The sequence below is a fragment of the Mesoplodon mirus genome (genome assembly GCF_964341445.2).
Source record: "Mesoplodon mirus genome assembly, chromosome: 9".
Classification (NCBI taxonomy): domain Eukaryota; kingdom Metazoa; phylum Chordata; class Mammalia; order Artiodactyla; family Ziphiidae; genus Mesoplodon; species Mesoplodon mirus.
The window spans coordinates 64,208,596-64,223,989 of NC_138985.1; positions in this window are offsets into that span (position 1 = coordinate 64,208,596).

Genomic DNA, 15,394 nt, shown 5'->3' on the forward strand with positions numbered 1-15,394 from the left:
TAAATTGGAAAAGAGCAAGTAGGCATTTTTTAAAAGAATAGAGGAAAATATGAAACATTAATCAAGTGAAGAGCTATATGTTGAGTACCTGGGCAAATTAAGCGTGAAGCAATGTGATAAGCTCTATCGAATTAAAATTCCTAATACTCCCTGGGGTGTGGTAGAACAGCAGTCTCATCAACTGCTGTAGGAAGTGCATACCACAAATACCCTGGAAAGATTTGACCATATATGTCGAATATCCATATCCTTCCACCCAGTAATCCCACTTACAGAAATATATCCTAAAGAAATAAAAATGTAGAATATCAGAATACTTACCACAACATACCACTTGTGGGAGTATAAAATGCCATAATCCTGATGGAAGGAAATTTGGCAATATCTAACAAAATTACATATGCATTTACCTTTGACGCAGCAAGTTCTAAGTCCTATCTCAAAGGTACAGCAGCAAAAATATTAAGACACATGCACAACACAAGCCTATTAATTTCCGTATATTTACAACAGGAAATGTTTGGAAACAACCTAACTGTCCATCAATGGGGGACTGATTAAAGAAACTAAGGAACATTCACACAATTGAATACTATGCAGAAGTAAAAAGAAATGAGGACTGTCTTGATATAGTATATTACATGGGGATCTCCAGGATATATAATATAAGTGAAAAAAGTAATGTGCAAAACAAAAACAGTGCTACCCTTTGTGAGATAAAAGGGTGTGTGTATATATATTTCCCCCTTTTTTGCAAAAATTAATAGAAGAATAAACCAAACACTAGTACAAATGATTAGTCATCAGGGAAAAACAAAAGTACAGTGGGATACCTACAAGAACAGATAATATTACTAAGACAGAAATTATCAGTGTTGGCAAAGATGAAGAACAAATAAAACTCATACACTGCTGGATGAAGTGTAAATTGGAACATCCACTTTTAGAAACTCTTTGGCAATATATACGAAAGCCTGAACACACACATACCACATGACCCAGGAATTCTACTCTTGGGAATGTACCCACCAGCAATACATATGTGCCCTAAGATGCATATATAGTATACCATAATTTATTTATCCATTTTGCTGTTGATGGAGAAAAGAGTTTCTAGTTTTTAGCTTTAACAAATAATGCTTCTTGAACATTCTTGTATGTGTCTTTTAATATAATAGAATACGTTAACAGCAATGAAAAAGTGAATACTTCTGCACACAGCAACATGGATGGATCTCATAAATAAATATATTGTTGCATTATCTTATTTATATATAGTTCTACATATGGCAAAACTAACCTAGTATCTGAAGTCAGGAGAGTGGTCGTCTCTGGAGAGAAGAGTGACATAGGAGTGGAAAGGGCATAAGGGCAATTTCTGGGGTGCTAGAAATATTCTACACTGTGGGTGCATGGGTATATTCAGTTTATGAAAAATCATCAAGCTGTATGATCATGATGTGAATATTTCACTGTATGTATAGTACACTTTTTAAATGATTTAAAAGCATAAAATTATTAAATCTAAAGGGAGGGAGGAAGCAGGGTGGAGGAGATGGCTGGAAAGCAAGACCTTTCTGAATCTATCTTGTATAGTTTTGCCTTTGGAATCAAGGACATGTTTTACATATTCAAAAAATAAATTCAATGAAATAAGAAAAATGTACAGATGCATGTATTAAACGGAGGTAATTTAAACTGTGTTTTCTCAGATGTTAAATAAATTCTGAGGTAGATAGGTATAGATATAGATAGATGATAGATGTAAATAGATATAGATATATTTTTAAGGGTACTCTATGGCAAGCTATTCTTTCAGTACTTAACATAACTCTGAAAATGAACAAAGCCAAGTCCTCTGAAATGCTAGAATGATAATTCTAGATTTGGTCTAACAGCTTGAAAAAAAAGTGATGAATGCTAAAAGCTCAAAAGCTCAAGCTGTAGGGAAACAAAGAAGGAAGATAGAAAAATGAACAGCTGGAAAAGCACTGGTTACTATCCAAAACAAAGAGATGTACTGCGGTTAGGCACATACTAACCTAATGGCCTTTGGAATTGACAAAAATGTGTTTGAGAAGCTGTAACATCATGGCAGGTGGCTCTGTGAGCTAAGCAGTAAACTAAATGCCCAGACAGAGCCCCCATTCGCTTGGCCTTGGCTGAGTCAGTTCAGAACATTTAATACTGACAGCTGCAGAACTGTGCAAAATGGTGAGTAAAAAGCAAACAAACAAAATGGTCAAGTGGTTCATAACTGTTTTCTATTATGAACTTTAGCAGCTCCTTCCAACTACCTCATGCCCAAGATTTTCCCAAATGGTCCTAAGCTAATGGAGGTGGGAGGATACTTGGAAGAAGCCTAGAATCCTCATCTTGGGGAGAGGCTAGAAATATAATTGTGTATGCAATAAGCAATCTGATTTTAATCTGTAAAGAATTCTGACCCCCAGTGGATCTTATGCCATAAATGGGGTCAGAAGTTTGAACATCTTTCTAGTTTGGGAGTTCACATATAGCTCTGCACCTTACTAATTTTGTGACCTCAACCATCTCTTCAATCTTTTTGGACTTCAACTTTCCTCATCTGTAAAATGATAAGGAGCCCTGTTGGGTTGTTCTAAGATTAGATCAGATAAGGTACACGATGTATTTAGCACAGTGTAAGTATTTAAAACCAGCTAACATTACCATGCTACCACACTCTATCTTTTCCTCATGCATTACTAACTAGAAAAGAAGTGAGTGGAATGGATTAACAGTTATTCACCACCTATTATGTGCTAGATGCCTCACTAAACATTTAAATAGTATAGTATAATTTTTGTTTATTTTATTTAATCTTTGCAAAACTCTCATGAGGTTACCAATAAGGTAATGATGTTCACAGCTCCTATGTGGCAGCACAAGGATTTGAGTCCATGGTTCTCTGACTCCAGAAATTACTTCTCTGTGTCTACAAGAAAGTAATCATCAGGATGAAAAGAGAGCCATATCAGGGGGATAGTCTGTGACTGCCAGGAAAGCATTGATTAGTCATTCATAAAATAGCTCAAACACACACTAAGAACTAAGCAAAGGGCTTACTCCCTCTTAGAATAGACAGAGACAGTTCTCTTTGGAAGATGGAGGCAGGCTGAACTGGACAATGTGTAGGCAAGTTGAAGTTGGTGACCTACAGAACAGTGCCTGGTACAATAAGTGAGTGAATGAGGACATTTAATATGGAGAAAATGTTCTTCAGTCACTGTACGTCCTCTGGATGAAGCTGAGGTCAGAATTTAGGGGGCCAGGGAAAACAAGAGGACTTAGACCAATGAACATATATTCTAAACCAAAGTCAGGGATCATAGAATAAAATATTAAAATTGTCCTGAAAAATCCAAGCAAGACTAACAGTTGCTGTAATTATAAGAAGTAGGTGAGCTCATGTTGATGTTGAGAGCTCAAGGCTGGACAAGGGTCATAGGTGGAGGAGGAGAATATGAGTAAGGCATAGACCAAGGAAGTTCAGACTGGGCAATGGAATGAACAGAGAGGGAGGAAAATATAGACTAAGCAGGAAAGCACAATTAGTTTTCACCTATGGATCCCAGGACAGTGGCTGTTGGCCTACATTTCTGGTTTTAGGTAATTAATGTAATAAGAGTAGGTATTGTTTCATGAAACTTTCAATGTATGCTCTGGATCACATTATAAAATGTATTTTTTTTACTATGGGCCATGAAATCTCCTGCTTTAGGGAATTTGGGACCTACTTGAAAATTATACTCCTGTTAATGGTAGTTAGGGAAATAAGCTACAGCTGTTCATTAGGAAAGACCCATGGTCCAGATATGCCTCAAGGGGCAGCCTTACCTTGATAAAATCACCGTGTTCCAAGGTCTATTTCACCATTCCATGGGCAAAGGAATTTGATTGTGCTGCCCATGAAGAGATGTCCAGTATCTTAGGACTGACTCATGTATTAATATGCAAAGAGAAATATGGCTACATGAAGCTATTTTGATTATGAGACATGAGAATGTGGCTTGGTGCACATTGAATCAGAGTAACAGTAATTAGATTGATCATGTAAGTGGTAGTGATATCTGGGTGTGAAACTCTCTCTGGTAATAATAATTAATAACAGCTAGCATTTATTGAGAGCTTACTGCATGTCAGACATTGTACTCAATACTTTATATCTCATTTAATCCTCACCCTGAGATTTTTCACTGAGGAGATACACCTGCCAAGCAGATGGCATGTTGATGTCAATTAGTCAACCTACCCTTCTTCTGAACACTTGCTAACAAATTGTCTCTTTGACTCCACCTTACAAGACTGCTAATCTTGCTTGATAACACTGTTCCCACACTTGCCTAAACAACACTCCTGAAGTCCCTGCAAGGAGCATCAGTGGGCACACAAGCCCTAGAATAACATGGAGAATTTTCCAGAGAATCAATCTTCCTTGATTGTAAACAATTTCAAATATTTTATATGAAACAAACTGGGTATATTATGAAGCACAATACAAAATTTGAATGAATTGTAATTTCATCCTTAAAGTAAAAATCTTGATATCTCTCTTTTAGGGTACTTGGTGGAAAAGTTTTAAAATCATAGTCCAAGGGCAGCACAAAGCAGCTGAATGGGCCTAAATTTCCTGAATTATAATCACATATTTGCCACATTTCCTACTGCACTGCCCAGCTCACCTTGACTGAATTGGGTGGTTTAAATTTCATGAGCCCCATATTGACAATTAGCTCTTAGGTTCTGTCTATAGATAGCTAATTTTATCCAGTAATATTTTTTTCAAAATTAGAATGTATTTTCTTTCTCTGACTTAAAAAGGAATACAAATTTATTGTAGAAAGTTTTGAAGATATAGAGACACATAAAGAACAAATCTTTAAGCGCCTTAAACTCACCAATATGAAGGAAATAAGATTGTTAACATTTTAACAAACAAATATTTTTGAGTATCTGCTATGTGTCCAGCAACTATCGTAAACTTTGGGGCTACACTGTGAATTAGACAAAGTCCTTGCCTTCAAAGGCATTCTACTTCTTCATTCTTATAGATATAGATGATAGAGATAGAGATATAGAAATATACAAGTATATTTTTATAAGGCTGGGATACTATTCACATTCTTTTATTAGGTGGTTTTTTATTTAACAGTATGTTATAAACATGATTTTATTTTATTACACTTTCATCTACACCATAGTTGTTAAAAGCTGCCCAGTAACTTAGGGACACAAAATTTATTGTCTAATAAACCTCCAACTTATTGTTAGAGTTTAGGTTGTTTTCAATTTTTCTTTCTTATAAATATACAAAGATGAATATTTTTACAGACAAATTTTTGTGTATATCTATGATTATTTCCTTTGGATGAATTCTTTTCAGATCAACATCATCTTCTTTTGGGGTCAAAGACCATGCATATTTTCATGACTTTTAATGCATTATCAGAAAGAGTTTTACCAGCCTGTATGTTCAAAAGCAGTTTATGATAATGTCTATTTTCTCATACCTCAACAACATTATGTATTATTAGAATTTTTAAACCAATTTGTAGGTGAAAATTGGTTTCTTGTTTTAATATATATATTTTTAAAATTTCTCATGAGATCAAAAACTCATTGGCTTCTGCAGTTCATCTTTTGTGAATTGCCTTCTCATGTCTATGCTTTGGCCATTTTTTTATTGGGGGTGGCTATTTTTTTTCCTCTCTTATTTGTAAGGGGTTTTCCTTTTAAATAAAGTATATAATGACTTTTTGTCTGCCACATATGGTACAGCTATTTTTCAGTTTATAACTTGCATTTTAATTTATTTACTGAGTTTTGATGTTGAAGAGTTTTAAAATTTTATGTGGTCGATAATTTCATTTTATAACTTCTGGCTTGTAGCTTAGAAAGGCCTCTCCCACCTCAACACCTACTACCTTTTTAATTCTTTCTAATTCCAAAGGATAACATCACAAAATGTGTTGGACATATTCTGAATATCTCTCAGATTTGAGGGAAGAAATATGATCTTTCAATTTTCAGGAAAAAAAACTTGGGGGGAGAGAAGGGTCATAGAGAGAGAAGAGGGGTAGGTAGTGCTTTGAGACATGCATGTTACTGTACCATTTTCTTCCCAGAAAGCAACTAGACTCTAATCCAGTGGTCTTGGGTAGGGCCCAAGAATTTGCATTTCTAACAAGTTCCAAGGTGAAGCTCATGGCTGCTCTAGTCTATAAAAATAGGTGAGAACACTGGAATTCCTTAATATAACAACCAATTTGAATTGATTTACTTCATCCTTTTTCTAATCTAATAACTTTCACTAATATGACACAATAAGATAAATTTAAGAGTCTGAGCAAATTTTCTCTAGTGTACCTGTCCCCACTTAGCAGTCCCCACTCAAGACCTGGACAAATGAGAAAGACTGTATCCAGACACTGAAATTCCAGAAGGTCTCCATGGCTCCCTGAACACCTGAAATTCTCCTGAGGTCACTGGCCCACATCTGGTTCTGACTGAGCACTAGGAGAGGGTCCATTCTTTTCTGCTTTGGTAACTACTTTGTAAAAATCTCTGTGGTGAATGGGATGTCAAACTCTTCTCTGAGTTACAAAGTGGGTTTTTTTCCTTTTTAAGTAGCAAACCAAATTCCCATGTCTGAGATTTATATTTGTTTTAAAACAAAAAATATTATGCAAATCAGACCTCAAAGCCAGCTAATACCACCATGCCTCTCATCCTCATCATCCTTATATAAATGCAAGCTCCCAAGGGCTTAATCTTCAATCCTCCCTTCTCTGTGCTTCCTCTCCAAAGACTGCTTTGCCAGGGCTGCTCACTTTCGCCATCATTTCCATTATGTTTTTCTGAAATCCTTTGTTCTACCCCCAGATAAGCTCTTCTACATCCTTCCATGTTTTTCCCACAGCTGGGAGTCATCCCAGACCCGTTCCTCATTCCCCACATCCAGACACAAGATCTAGAAGACCATGTCATCTCAACATCTCTCAAACCTGTCCATTCTTCTAATCCCTGTTGTTATTACCTTAATTCAAACCCTTAGGATCTGTCCCCTGGAAAGGCTACGTGGTACAGAAATGAATACACAAATGATTTGGTATCAGAGAGACTTGTTCTTGACTCACATCCACTGCTTATTAAAGGCCTGACACTGGAACAATAACTTGACATTTCTGAGGCTTCCTCCTCTTTAAAATGGGAATCGGCTCCATCTCGCAGGCATACCTTGTGGGTTAATAAGATAGCGTATGTGAGAGGCTTAAATGCTGCTCCACCCACTAAGTCTTCAACAAATATGGGTTTCCTTCCCTACTCAGTCTTTAGTTCTTTGATTTTGATCAGTGTTTGCTCATGGGTCCCCTGTTCTCCAAAAGAACACCCACACTATCACCAGAGAAGCCTTCCTGAACCAGAAATCTGCTTTTCTTTTTTAAAGCAATTAGGGTCTTAGCATTGCTGGCAGGACAAAGCCACAGCAGAGGTGCTCCAGACACTGTCCTCCATCTGCCTTTACAGGCTCATCTCCTTTGTTTCCCCCTCTAGATGCTTCCTGAAGTGTGCACACTCCTTATAACACACCCAGCAGCTTCATGCCTTCCTGACTTCCCAAGTCTGGTCCCCATGGCCAGTATTCTTCTCTTTCCCCAACCCTTTTCACCTGACAGCTCCTTGCTATTTATTCCTTAAGCCCCACCTTAAGCATCTTAAGAAATTTTCTCTGAATTATTTACACAATTGATCTTACCTCCCTTTTTAAATCACTACTATACTTCATATAAAACGTGATTACACCCTTTATAACATAGTAATATGTTAATTATTTGTATGTCCATTTTTCTTCCAGACTGAGGTCATTGAGAATTGAGATCACATACTAGGTATCTTTATAGAGCCAAAACCTAACAAATAGAACCATTAACTTCAACTCTTCTAGACCTCCTCACACTTTGTATTGCATACATTAAAATGAACTCACATCACACAATTAATATAACTCTTTTGCTATGATATTTTGAAAGGATTTTATAATTTTGCTTTTAAAATTATTTAGCTACAAATGAGTGGTTTAATTCTCAAAAGGCAATGGTTTCTAGGCAATCATTAAGCATAATCATAATTCTCCCAAAGTGGGAAATCTGACCTAGAAATTACTTTTAAATATAATGAAATACTAAATTAACAATAATATTTTGCAGATATTTAATAAAATACTCATTTTACATTTTGTCATGTTTTTTCTTTTCATTTTTTTGGAACCAGTAGTGAACTTTTTCAGATCTCAAATATTTCTATACTGCTGAAAAGTCTGTGGGCCAAAAGGACTGTTCTTATGGTATGTAATCAATACAGTACTTCTGCCAATACATACTAGGTGTTAAATAAAGAATAAGTATTTTGGTGAATTAATAAATAGCTCTGTGCCTTTTTTATTTTTTGCTACCATTTAGTTAGCCTTTGCCATGTGCCTGGCCCTGTGCTGTTATTCATATATATATTAACTCAATTGATGCTCACCATCATCTCCATTTTTATAGATGGAAGCACCTGATCCCTAAGGATATCAAGGAACTTATCTACTCAGTGCAGTGATGGCAGAGCCAAGATTCACTCTAAGGCCATGTCTCAACCACTACACTATATCATCTAAGGCCATGTTTCAACCACTATACTATATCAATCTGACTTACAGCTTCCTTGCCCATAAACTAAAGATAATTATATATTTCTCAAAATACACATATATGAAAATGAAATGAAAAGCGACTAGCATAGTACTTAGAACATAGTTACTATACAATAAATAATTTAAATAGTTCGCTAGGGACTGAAAATAATTCTCCTATGCTGAGATAACAGTAGGAGTGCTCAGAACTCCTATTATGTGCTCCCATAGCAGCTGGATTTTTCCTAAGGAGCACCTGTGTTGAATCTAATATATTTGCTTAATTGTCTCCCTGTCTAGACCATGAGCTCCATGAGGACAAGAACCATGCCTTCCTAGTCACCTTCATACTCAAGGTCCCAGCATATTATCTGACAGAAATATTAGCTACTTGAAATAAATATTAGTTGAATTGGTTAATTTAGTAAGCACCTACTTGGTGTAGATAACTACCAGGAAAGAAGTAGAAATCAAGTCTTTTGCCCACAAGTAGCCTATACTCTAGTTGGGTTAAAAAAAATCATAGCACAGTATTTTCTTCTTTTTTTTTTTTATTAGTCTCTGCTTTACAACAAAGTGAATCAGTCATACATATACATCTGTTCCCACATCCCCTCCCTCCTGCGTCTCCCTCCCTCCCACCCTCCCCATCCCACCCCTCCAGGTGGCCACAAAGCACCGAGCCGATCCCCCCACGCCACGCGGCCACCCCCCACCATCCATCTACCCCACGCCCGGCAGTGTATACACGTCCATGCCTCTCCCCCGCCCCGTCACAGCCCCCCCCATATCCCCAAGCCCACCCCCAGTAGGTCTGTGTCTCTATTCCTGTTTTACCCCTAAGTTCTTCATGACATTTTTTTCCCTTAAATTCCATATATATGTGTTAGCATACGGTATTTGTCTTTCTCTTTCTGACTTACTTCACTCTGTATGACAGACTCTAGGTCTATCCACCTCATTACAAATAGCTCAGTTTCATCTCTTTTTATGGCTGAGTAATATTCCATTGTATATATGTGCCACATCTTCTTTATCCATTCATCCGATGATGGACACTTGGGTTGTTTCCATCTCCGGATAGCACAGTATTTTCAAAGCAATATGTACTCATAATTTGTATAGTAACATCTCATAAGACCTTGCTGCTTTTTCTATTCATAGAATCCCATAAAGGATATAATATGAAAAGCATTGTCATAATTCTGCTAATATTCTTGCTAATATTCTTTTAGCATACTAAGATATCGTTAAGATGTAAGAAGAGGACAAAAACACATCAGGCCCATAATGATATGCAAATGATATTGATCTAATCAGTCATGTTTGCTGCCATAAAGAAGTCCACATGATTACAAAATATTTCACATATTGTGTGAACATTATTATAGACTACATCATCATCATTAAACACCCATCTGTGTGAGGCACCCCGCTAGGTACCATGTAAAATGCTTTAATTAAACAAGTACAATCTCTACACTTTGAGAATCAAATTTACTCAAATAATCCTCTCTTAAAAAAAGTTCTCTGATACTCTTAAAGTATTAAATTTAAGGAATAATTTAAGCAACTGGATCCTATTTTATTGACACTTTCATTAATTTTCATAAATTATCAAGTGTACAAGGTAAATCCTAAAGAATACGGATTCAATCAAGCTTTCATTTGTCATTTATTAATTTAAACTAGATCTGGTTATTTATATTTATACTGATTTTTATATAGTCTTTATGAGGACTCAAGACTTTGTCATGGCTTTCAATTTTATTTCTAAATTTATCATTTGATTTTCAACTTATTTTATGGCATCCTTTTCTCCAAATAATGTCATGCAGTCACAGTTTTTAGTCTTTTGATGCAGTTTCTGTCTTGCTGTAATGGTGTATTTTATTTTCATTCCTCATATGGTTTAAACTTTTAGATTTAAATCTTCAGTTCATCTGGAATTTATTTTTTGGAAGATACTTTTTAAATGTTTTGCCAATTGGGGCTTCCCTGGTGGCGCAGTGGTTGAGAGTCCGCCTGCCAATGCAGGACACACGGGTTCGAGACCTGGTCTGGGAAGATCCCACATGCCAGGGAGCAGCTGTCCCCGTGAGCCACAATTACTGAGCCTGCGCATCTGGAGCCTGTGCTCCGCAACAAGAGAGGCCGTGACAGTGAGAGGCCCGCACACCGCGATGAGGAGTGGCCCCCACTTGCCACAGCTAGAGAAAGCCCTCGCACAGAAACTGAAGACCCAACACAGCCATAAATAAATAAATAAATAAATAAATAAATAAATAAATAAAGAGCATGGTTCCCTTAAAAAAAAAAAAAATGTTTTGCCAATTATCTTCACACCATTTTTTTCAAACTTTATCAATTATAAGTAATAACTTTTGCATTCCCAAATTTCTATATATACGTGGATCTATTTCTTGACTCTTGGTTCCATTCATTTATCTATTCTTTCTCCAATGCTGTATGTTTAAATTACCATGGTCTTATATCTCAGTTTCTGGTATGACACATTTTTGTTGCTATCATGAATAGGATATGCCCTTTTTCAGTTTAATTTTCTATCTTGTTATTAGGTCTGTGGAAAACCAATTGCATTTTATAAGTTTTGATCAGATTTGACTATTTTCAAGTCTTTCCTTTTAGTTCTGTTAGCTCTTTTAGTTGATTATATTTGGTCTTTTTTCAAATTTATTAATTTATTAATTTATTTTTGGCTGTGTTGGGTCTTCGTTTCTGTGCGAGGGCTTTCTCTAGTTGCGGCAAGTGGGGGACACTCTTCATTGCAGTGCGCGGGCCTCTCACCATCGCGGCCTCTCTTGCGGCAGAGCACAGGCTCCAGACGTGCAGGCTCCGTAGTTATGGTTCATGGGCCTAGTTGCTCCACGGCATGTGGGATCTTCCCAGACCAGGGCTCGAACCCGTGTCCCCTGAATTGGCAGGCATATTCTCAACCACTGTGCCACCAGGGAAGCCCTATCTTCGGTCATTTAAAGAGACAATTTCATCATCTGTAAATAATGATAACTTTGTCTCTCTCTTCCTGTATTAATACCAGATCTCTTTTCTTTTTTATTCTCATTGCACTGGCTAGAACTTCCAGATAAATGTTTGACAATAGTAGATACAATGGAAAATTTATCTTCTTTGAGAGGAAAGATAATCTAATTAAGAGCATTCTTAGCTCTTAATTATGCACTAGAGATAATTAGCAAATGGCCATGTGCTCTTCTACAACTATTGTGAAAATAATAGTAGTCATAATACTCTCTAATGCTCTAATACATAATACTCTCTTCTCTGAGCAAGCAACTGTATCAGGCATTTCATAGGTTTAATTCATAATCCTTAAAACATCCTGCAAGTTAGGCCTATTACACCCATTTTGCAGAAGAGGAAAGGAAAGTTCTCATCTACTGAATAACTTACCCAAGGTTACCCAACTCATAAGTAGTGAATTCAGAAATATAACCTAGAGCTTTCTGATTCTAACCTCTTCTTTTGTACCATATTATCTGCATTATATAAATAGCATAATGACTTAATTCTGAAATATGTAAATGGAAATATTTGATTGGACAATTGGTGTAGGTTGCAATGATACACTTCAATATATTTTAAGTAAGTATTCAAGTTGTGAGAATTATATATTGACTTAGAATGAGATAAATTATAGTCATCACTTCTTAGTTTAAAAAAAATTGAAATGAATTAACCTGGTAAGTGTTAAGTACACACAATTAGTATCTTCATAATTATTTACCTAACTGTACCATATAAGCATATATTGATTGTATTGTGCCTTAACATTTAATAGATGCATAACTTCTCCCACAAACAGATTATGTGTGTCAGAAATCTTGATAGAAACCCAACTCAAAAAGTGTCTCATGAATTTATGTAACCAGAAACACCCAGAAGTAAGGCTGACCTCAGGCATAACTAAATCTCCCTTTTCTGAGTTTCTCCAAGTGTTGATTTGAGGAAAGAAAAAAAATTATCTTTCTCTTTGCTGTAATATATTTTTTTAAAAATCCAAAATTTTCTTGATTTAGGTAATATGCCTACTTCTTGGACCAATCACTGAGAGGATGAAGTCCTCTGATTGGCCAGGCTTGGGTCACATGGCCACTCCTATGATTTGAGAGTGTGGGAAGCATACCGTGATTAGCAGCCCCACCAGAATCCAGTGCAATGAGTAGTGAGGGAGACATTTTCCCAAAGGAAGAGAGGGGAAGGAATACTGGTTAGATAAAAATAATAGGCATCCCCATCATCAATTGTAAGCTCTTCTAAGTCAACCAAGTCTCTTTCACCTAGTTGTATTCCCTCATAGCAACACACAAAGTGGTAGATAGAAGACATTCATACAATGTAAATACAGACAGACAAAATACACATGCAAATAATTGAATAGATTCAGAGTCAGCCATGAACCTCTGTTGAAACAATTGCATTAGCATATAGGACTTGATTATGTTTTCTCCCTAAGGTAAAGAAACATATGATGTATGAATCAAAGCCTTTCCTGTGTCACCTGGTGGGTTCTCTGAAAGGTGGACTCTGAGACAGTTCAGTGTAGGTATACTTGGATGAACACCTGTGAAAGGAAGGCAAGTAAGATTTGGCAGAGGGAGAAATCAATGTGGGACACAGGCCTGAATAACAGCCTCAGCTGTCCCCACGGTAGACTCTGGAGCTAAAATGGCCTCTCAGACTTGCTACATGGGCTGAAGTGGCTGGGCCTTTACATTTCCCTGCCCCATCTGTCATTTAACGTGGACCAACCTGTGAAGGGCTTGGGGCACATCTTTGGGCATGTGGGTTTTCTGCAGCTGACGTGATCCCCAAAGGACTGACAGCTGGAGTTCTTCTGACAGCTCTTCTGCAGCTGGGGCAACAAGTCTTTCCTTAAAAGCAGATTTGGGGAGTGCATCTCTACAGCCATCATGTTTTCTAAGGAAATTGAAGTTAACTGACAATGAGGAAAAGAACTAGAGTAATAATTTTTCAATGCTCTACTGTAGCCAATTTATGTAAGTTGTCTTTTTTTTTTTTTTGCGGTACGGGGGCCTCTCAGTGTTGTGGCCTCTCCCATTGTGGAGCATAGGATCTGGACGCGCAGGCGCAATGGCCATGGCTCACGGGCCCAGCCGCTCCGCGGCATGTGGGATCTTCCCGGACCGGGGCACAAACCTGTGTCCCCTGCATCGGCAGGCAGACTCTCAACCACTGCGCCACCATGGAAGCCCTATAAGTTGTTTTTTAAAAGTATTTCATTTACTCTTAATGTTATTCTTTCCTGGTAGGGAAGTGGATTTACACATAGCGAAGCTGAACTGATGCTCTCCATTCCTTTTTCACTTAGTAAGTCCCCGTGCTACAAAACTATGTCACTGCAATATGTTGACAGCTAAATAATGACCGTGTACTACTAAATGAGTAAAAGAAACTCTTTTCTTACTCTTTTTAAATGTGTTTTTTATTTACTATTTTGTTTATCACTTTTTTATTTCTTGAAAGACAAGTTCAGAAAAATGTGCACTTTTCTATAATATAGTTCTACTGTAACAAAAACTACAAACATAGCTTTTCCACAAATCCTACATTGTTAAAATATGCAGTAAGTTTGAAAATCATGGTGATGAGTCTGAGTTAAATAACATGTTATGGAGAACCCTTAATTGTGGTGACTTGCACTATAATTCATTCCGGTTGAATTGACCTGAGAGTTACAAAGCACTCTGTGTATGAAGTGTGGGAACGAGCAGGAGCTTTGCACTTGAACTGACTTGAACACTTCATAGTTATGGAGTCTTGGGCAGGTTAATTTAACCCCTCTTCACTTGTTTCCTCATTTGTAAAGTGGCGATGAAAATAATGACTCAAATAGGATATAAAGGACATAAAACACTGCCACATAGGCATGAGTGCAATAGATAATTGTTATTATTCACTATTATTACCAAAGCAGGATTTTTAAAAGACCTGGTCTTTCATATTTATAAACAGCTGATATTTTAAAGAGGAATGAAGTGCCCTTTACTCCCTACCATGAAGATGGCATCACTTTAGAATGGACCATCGAGTTCCTGGATTTTTTTTTTAACAGACAAAACAGTTTGCCCTGACTATCCCCAAGACAGACAGACAGACAGACAGACAGACACACACACACACACACACACACACACTCTCTCTCTCTCTCTCTCTCTCTCTCTCTCTCTCTCTCTCTCTCTCTCTACTTCATCTTTGTTCCCAGGCCCCTGATCCTGATCATGTTTCATTCATTTGTGTAACAAAAGTGTCTTAGGGGCCCTACTATGCACTCTCTTCACTTGGTTTTGCCCTCAAGTCTGCCTTCCAGTATTCTGGAGGAGCATCAGACTCAGAGAGTTTTACCCTTTGCTTTTGTGCTTAATGGCTAATTCAGACACTCTTTTTTACTATAATGCCATAAGACTCCTCATAAAGACCTCTGCCCTCCAGGACTTCATGCCTCTCTGCCTATCCAATGAGCCTAGGATACCATATTGACACCATATATATTCACAATCTTTAAATTTTTTTCTGTTTTCATATATTTAAAAATCTACTTTTGATGCCTGAGTAAAACTATTATTTTTTTTAGCTCGTATATAAATAGGAGAGCTGGAATTTGGAAGCCAGTTTGAAATGAGACTCCCAAAGGGTTAA